General features: G+C 33.5%; 1 long non-coding RNA gene across 1 annotated transcript in view; it reads right to left on the bottom strand.

The window, feature by feature from the left end:
• Nucleotides 1-6,316: 6,316 nt before the first annotated feature.
• Nucleotides 6,317-7,692, bottom strand: part of LOC149135839 (uncharacterized) — a 3,434-nt gene continuing 2,058 nt past the window's right edge. Inside the window, exon 2 of the long non-coding RNA XR_016242034.1 lies at nt 6,317-7,692. This exon is cut by the window's right edge and continues 75 nt beyond it. This is a non-coding gene — a long non-coding RNA (uncharacterized LOC149135839).

Here is a 7,692-nt window from a genome sequence, read left to right as displayed (position 1 = left end):
CGCAAACCTCCGCAAAAATCAAAATCAAAGTCCTCTCAACGATTAACCAGAGATGATTTTTTTGTAAATGAGTATATATGAAGTAGACTCAACAGTTCTCACAAACAAGAGTACGAAGAATAAGCCCGAACGATCTCAAAAATTAAGTAAAAAAACAGGAAAAATAATCCAGATCCTTGTCCGGTACGGGATCAATCTCCAAATCTACTCAGTTCGTGCCAGTCTCACGAGGTTAAACTTATAAAAGTTTCATTCGAATCCATTTAGCGATTCTTGAGATATCTTGTCCACAGACAAACGAACACACATGCAAACACACAAGACTGAAAACAATACCTCCGCCATAGAGGAGGCGGAGCTAATAATGTCAACCATACGGGGGTGTTATGAAATTTTCCTGGCTTTGATAAAAAAAAAATACCGGAAGATCAGTTAAATATGATCTTTATTCAACATATTCCCTTTTTAGAATCACATTTATTGCAGCGGTTTTTCAGTTTTTCTCAGTCCTGCAAAATAACTCGCAAGGTTGGGCCTCCAGCTAGATCTTTCGCGATAGCCTTAAGGACGGGTACTACTCAGGTCCCCTTCGTATCTCAGTAATAAGCAAAACAAGATAAATATAATAAATATTAGAAAAGATATAAATGATTAAAAAATCGTTGAAACAACAAACATGTAATACATAAAATGATGCACTCATTTGCCATTTCGCATTCACTGCTTACATTTCTTTCAATTTCGTCAATCTCGTTTATTTCGTACTGCACAGGCTTCTTGCACACACTTAAACAGAACAAAAATAATACCATATAAAGGTATCTCGCACTTGCTACACCTCTTTTTCCCCCACACGCTTTCTTCTTATTTGTCTTCGACACACACGCTCACAAGACGTTAACACAAACACACATCAATATGCAAACACATTCATACATACATATATACACATACATACATATATATATATATATATATATATATATATATATATATATATATATATATATATATATATATATATATATAAGTATATATATTCATCTATACACACATATATATACACACTAACATATATCTATATCTATCTATACATTACACTGTCTCTCTCTCCCTCTCTCTACACACACACACACACACACACACACACACACACACACACACACACACACACACATATATATATATATATGCGTGCACTTATATACGAGTCGGTTTTTTATATATGTATACAAATTTAGTTGTGGGTGTATATATACGTAAAATACGACTGTTAATTTTTTATCGTCTCAGAGGGACTGTTCTATAACAGAGGGAAAAAATCTTACACAAAAAGTCTCTCGATAATAACTAAGCCATTTCAAGTGTTCCATCAACAATTTCCTCATTTCTTTTAATACCCAATCAACAGTATGGCATTGATATTGGATATATGTTCAGTGTCGCCTTAACGGAAATTTAAACTGTCTGTCGGTTTTGTTGTTTAGCGAGATTTCTAAAGTGCTTTCAAGCCTTTTACATTTGCTGCAGTATGCGACATTTCACGTATATACATACCTATGTATGTATGTATGTATGTATGTATGTATGTATGTATGTATGTATGTATGTATGTATGTATGCATGTATGTATGTATGTATATATTTATCTGCATATATATATATAAACCTGTGTATATATACCTATACGTATATACTTCCATATATACACGCACACACACAAAAGCCAAACACAGATGTACACACGCGCGCACAAACACACACAGAGAAGCACACAGAGACGCAGACACACAACTTCCTTTCGATGCCTCTAATGCTTTCAGTAATATTACAATTTGCAATATAATATATGAAATATTTTTTCATGTACACTCATATATATATATATATATATATATATATATATATAAATTTATATTTGTATATATGTGTGTGTGTATGCAGATCCAAACCCACTCTCACACACACAAATGTTCGTGTGTCATTCTTCAAACACTACTTTGTGCATGGACCAACGAAAATGTGACACAATATGAAAATGGTTTCATTTTTCACACTGCGGCAACATTCATGATGGTCATGTTAAAAACAAAAATTAGTTATTGAATGTTTAAGTTGTGTCTTTCCCTACACCATCTTTTGCAAAGACGAATTCTGCCATTATATTGAATCGTACATATATATACAAGAGGAAAACATGAAGACATATTCAATTTGCAGATTTCCAATATACATTTGTCTTATTTTTTGTTGCAGTAATTTAAAATATCTAAATGTATAAAAATGGCACTCTCTTTTGAATGTCTTACATTGTGAATTTTATATTAGTATTTATTCTGATATGTAATATTTTATATTCATTTAAACTCTCTATGCATTGTTCCCTTAAAATAAAACGATGTGGAAATTTTTTCCAAATAATTTTTATGTCTGAATAGCAAAAGTCTACATGTTTTTGAAGTGCTCCTTGATTGTAATTTTCTAGTGTTCCAAAAATCTGTGTAGGTGGAATCTACTTTCTTTCGCATTTAGTTTGCAAATTTTGAATACATTTTCAGAATAGTTTAAAAGAATCCAAACGGATTATTCAGCAGAATACATTTTTATCTTTCTGTTATTAATTATTTAGCTAAACGCATTTCTAATTAATCTGCAAACCATTCTAGCCTGAAATTTATCTTTCTATTCCACAATTGTAAGCAGTTTTAGAATATAATTTCATTATAACAAAAGTTACCATATGTATTATTGCATTGAATGTTTCTGGGAGGCTGTTTAACAGCCTCTGTACAACTGCTACCTGTTTCAGCACTTGGGTTTAGTAAGACGATTAAGAGGATTTAATAGTGAATCAAGTAATAATGGTCTTAATTATAAATGATCTAGTGGTAAAGCATTAATAGATCTAGCTGTAATCCTGACAAGCTTCTTTCATTATCATGGATTTGGCAATTTTCGGTAAGCGCAAACTAACTAACTAGGTTTATCCGTAAATGAGTTATATAATCAGATTCTTTATCATTGAGTGTTATGTGAACAAGTGCGAACACCTGAAAGATTCGCCGTAGTCTTCAGTTAGTCATAGTTATTTAAACAATTTATAGCGTACCTTTTTTGATTCTATCAAGAATTTGTGCTCCTCCTGATAGAGTCTAAAATCTTTTTGCCATAATTTCATCGTTCGAATTTTCACATGCAGTGTCCTTTCCTTAGTTCTTTCTCATTGTTAAAATATTAAGTACTGTTTCTTTTATAAACAGTCATTCATTTGTAATAAGGTCATCCTCTTACTTCGGTTGCTATTTTTTCGCAAGTTTTCATTTTTGTTTTCCTCTAAAGCAGGACACTCGGATTCTTCGTTCGTTTGGACTTGAATTTCTTTACAGTGGAACCGTCCATCCCACTTTCAAGGTATTGAAGTTCAATTAGTCCGTCTTGCATTTCGATTTCTACATGTTTGCAGCAGCTTCCATAAGAAATCCGTCTCTCATTTTCCTGCATTCAAATTTCATTTGGTCATTCATTGTTTGTTATATTTCTTCCATGTCGCAATGATCCAAATTGCTGTCATTCATTTTAAATCCTAACTCTTGGATTACAACGTAATTTCGCGAACGTATCTCCGCTCCTTACGGTTTTTCTGATATTCAGATTATTTGAACTTTGCCTGGTATTTACTTCGCATAGCATAGTTTGTACTTATTTGTCAGCATGCTTCAAAATGTGATCATTCTTGAAATATAGTTTGTAATCCAGTGGTAGCTAATGTCCTTTAAATCTAATAACATAATTTTGGCATGTTTCACTCATACATTTCCTTGCTCTGCTTGCCTTTTTGCTAAGACGTATTTGAGAATATTGAATTTATATTTCACTATAATTGTTGTATATTTTCACTGACCCGAATTGAAAGGTTTCTTATTTCTTTACTTTTGTGGGAATTCTCGGCAATGGATAGAATTCAAGTCACATTTTTATAGTAAGTTTTTAAAAAAATAATATTTAATTGCTTCAAAATACCAACGTTTATAACTTCAATAGATATTTCCAATTTTGGAAGAATTTGCTTTTAAAAGAATGGCACGTAATTACGAATGAAATTCAAGAACTTCCTTATAAATTATATTTAAAATGAAGCATAAACTATTCTATAAATTTTGAGGTGGTACATCACTTTTAAAGCCTGGTCGCGATATCTGTTGGCGATCCGATAAGTCCCCAGAAGGTAAATACACCAACAACACCCGTTGTCAAGCGGTGGTGGGAGACAAACGCAAACACAAAATCACATACACACTCAAACACGCACACACACACACACACACACACACACACACACACACACACATACACACACACACACACACACGCAAATATATATTTATATATATATATAATATTCAAGAGAATTCCAGCTCTGTCTGTTTTTATGTTTTATTTATATTCTTATAAAATTAATGTGGGATATAGAATGTGGAATATATAGTATATATAGTAAAATGAAATGAAGTATTGAATGTCTTATTGAATAAATGAAATATTGAATATTAAATATATAAGGACTAGTATACTTTCCTGCTTTCTAGCAGTCTTCAAGCTCCCCTGTGACAGAAGTGTTTTAGCTGTAGTTTCTAAAGTATAATTTTTTTTAAAGCTGCAATACCGGATGAACCCACATCACGACAGGAGGCACAAAGAAGAACGGCAACGTCGAACTCGCTACTTCACCAGAAACAAATACCGAAAAACCCCGGATGCAGTAAAGGTGGTGCACCAGCTTGGTCTCATCCTCTGGCTTAAACCCATAAAAGATAATATATATATATATATATATATATATATATAATTGCCAGCATCTTCAAATTTGCAAACTAGAATATCATACTGATGAGGAAATGAAAAGTTTTCACTATTCTGATCCAGAAACGCGTCTATGATTAACTAAGACTGGTTAGATTCGTTATTTTTTTCTTCTTGTTTTGGTTTTGTGAGTTACAAGTATTGCTATCTGTTGGAGTTTTAGCACTTTTGCTGCTATTTCTGAACTTCGGTATGTGGTGAAGCAACTGTTGCTGATCCCTTAATTATGTTTATATATATATAAAATGAAGAATGGAAAGTTCTGTATACACGAGCGATAAGCATATAAGAAAGAAAGGGAATGTAAAAGTAACAGAAAGTTTGTATAACTAAATTTTTGGTGATGTTAGGATCATGTTACATCAATACATCATTACAAATTAAATAAGTACCGGTTTCACGATCAAACGATTGTCAACTTATATAGAGAAAACTTTTTTTGCTTCAATAGGACGCCATCTTTGAAAAAAGTGTCTATTATATATATACGAGCACAGAAATCGTCCCATCGTTAAGGTAATTCAGTTAATAAAACAAGTTTACATATTTCTTTTGCATTCTCTTTTTCATAATTGTCATCTTGTAACTAGAACTTCTCTGTTTTAAAACCCATCAAAAATTATTTTTGAGTGGTTTTGGAGGGCTGGTACGGATTAATTATATATTACTTAATTTCAATGGGGAAAAATTGATTTGTAAAACGTGTAAATCGTAAGACAAGCTCAGTCAGCTAAAGAATTTCATACTGTGAGGTATTACTGTATAAGTGAGGTCTGTGTGAAAGTGAGCAGGAAAGTTTACTATTTCAATTTGAAATTACATGCTAAGAAAAAAACAAAAGAAAAAAACAACGACATGAATATTAATCTACTTCTTTAAAATTCCTATTTATACATTTCAGGCTTCTTTTATATTGAAAATTACATATATAGCTGTATTTGTGTATGTAAACACACATATGTATGATTAAATAAAACTTCGTATCTCAACAGAAAAATACAGGTTTAGAAACATAAATTTATATGATATTTATATCAACATTCGCTATAGATTTTACTGCTCGTTTTTTTTTCCTTTCCTTGTGTTTTATAAATTCATATGTATATTTTAGATCGTTTCCGTATTTCAATTATTTCACATTTCTTTTCAGTGTATATTTCCATACTTGTAGTTTGTTTTCATCGATAATTTTGTATCATTTTCTTCTGCAGCATAAAAAGTGATGTATGTCAGAAAAGCTACTGAATGTGTTAACATCTGTAAACGCGCTTTAAAATACATGTCAAAATTTAAAATCTCGTTAGCGTTGATTACGGGTAATATCAAAAGCACAAACTGATAAATATCTTTTACTGATTCAATACACATGTCACACACACACGCACGCATCCACACACACACACACACACACACACACAGACATACAGGAGTGGCATTGTGGTAGTAGGTTGCTTACCAATTACATGGTTCCGGGTAGTCCCAGTGTGTGGCACCTTGGGCAAGTGTCCTCTACTATAGTCTCGGGTCGACCAAGCCTTGTGAGTGGATTTGGTAGACGAAAACTGAAAGACGCCTGTCGTATAAAGACGCCTGTCGTATATATATATATATATATATATACTATAGGCTTCTTTCAGTTACCGTCTACGAAATTCAGTCACAAATCCACTCATATATATATGTGTGTGTGTGTGTGTGTATATTTGTGTGTCTGTGTTTGTCTCCCCACCGTCGCTTGGCAACCGATGTTGTTTGGTTTACGCCCCCGTAACTTAGTGGTTTGGTGGAAGCGACCGACAGCATACGTACTACGCTTACAAAGAATAAGTCGATTTGCTCGACTAAAGGTGTTGCTCCAGCATGTCCGCAGTCAAATGCTTGAAACTCTAAAAAAAAAATACAAGAATAAAATCCAGGGTAAAATACTCAGCACATTTCGTCCGTCTTGCATTCTGAGCTCCTTTTGGAGTCGATAAAATACGTAGCAGTCTGGTACGCGGTTCGCTGTAACTGAATTATACTCTCCTGCGAAATCGCTGACCTTGGGCTAAAATTTGAAACCAAGTAAGTACGCGCGTGTGGCAAGCTTGCTGACCCGTCCAAGCGTCGGTAAGATTCCATTTTTATTAAGTCCTGATTTCACATCCCGTTGCAGTCAACTTTGCCAATCAGGCATTCGGTGGCGATAAAATTAACCCACTCATGCCGATCGTCCGTTTAAATTTAATTTATAAGGATATAAAACAAATACTTCATACAAATTGTGATTTACGTATGATCTGTATCAAAGAATAAAACATGTTCTTACTGCATATGCAGTCTGTTTCAAATGAATTTAAATGAAAATATTTTCAGTTGTTATTTAGGTAAAAATAATAGTATCTGTGATGTTAAATTGTACGCTGACGAAGGGTAAATACCCGGAAACCCGTGTCCGTGCGTATTACGTCAGATCGACGATGGGAAGGATGACTTCCCGTTGCAAATACCGACAGGGAGCAGAAAGTGTGTCAATAGCCAGCTGGAGGAGATGTTCTCCTGGGGCTAAAAGCTACAGTAGCATTCATCCTTAGGGTTTAACCGCATTTAAGTGGCAAATATCCTTCACAATAGTATCTGTCAATTTTCAAGCAATTTCATTCACTAGAAAAATTTTGACACGAATGGATTAAAGTAGGATGAATGATATCGACCAAACTCCCTTCTGTGAAATCTGGTCTTCTTGTCTCTAAATCAGAAACCATTGTTATTGTTGATGCCGTTGATGGCATCAAAAGCAATGTCTTCGTAAGCTATGGATTCTTCTTCTATTGTGTTTGGCTTTTGTGAAGC

Source organism: Octopus bimaculoides, chromosome 5 (assembly GCF_046866305.1).
Source record: "Octopus bimaculoides isolate indiv1 chromosome 5, ASM4686630v1, whole genome shotgun sequence".
Lineage (NCBI taxonomy): Eukaryota > Metazoa > Mollusca > Cephalopoda > Octopoda > Octopodidae > Octopus > Octopus bimaculoides.
Note: the sequence above shows the minus strand (reverse complement) of the source record. Positions and strands in the feature narration are given on the sequence as shown.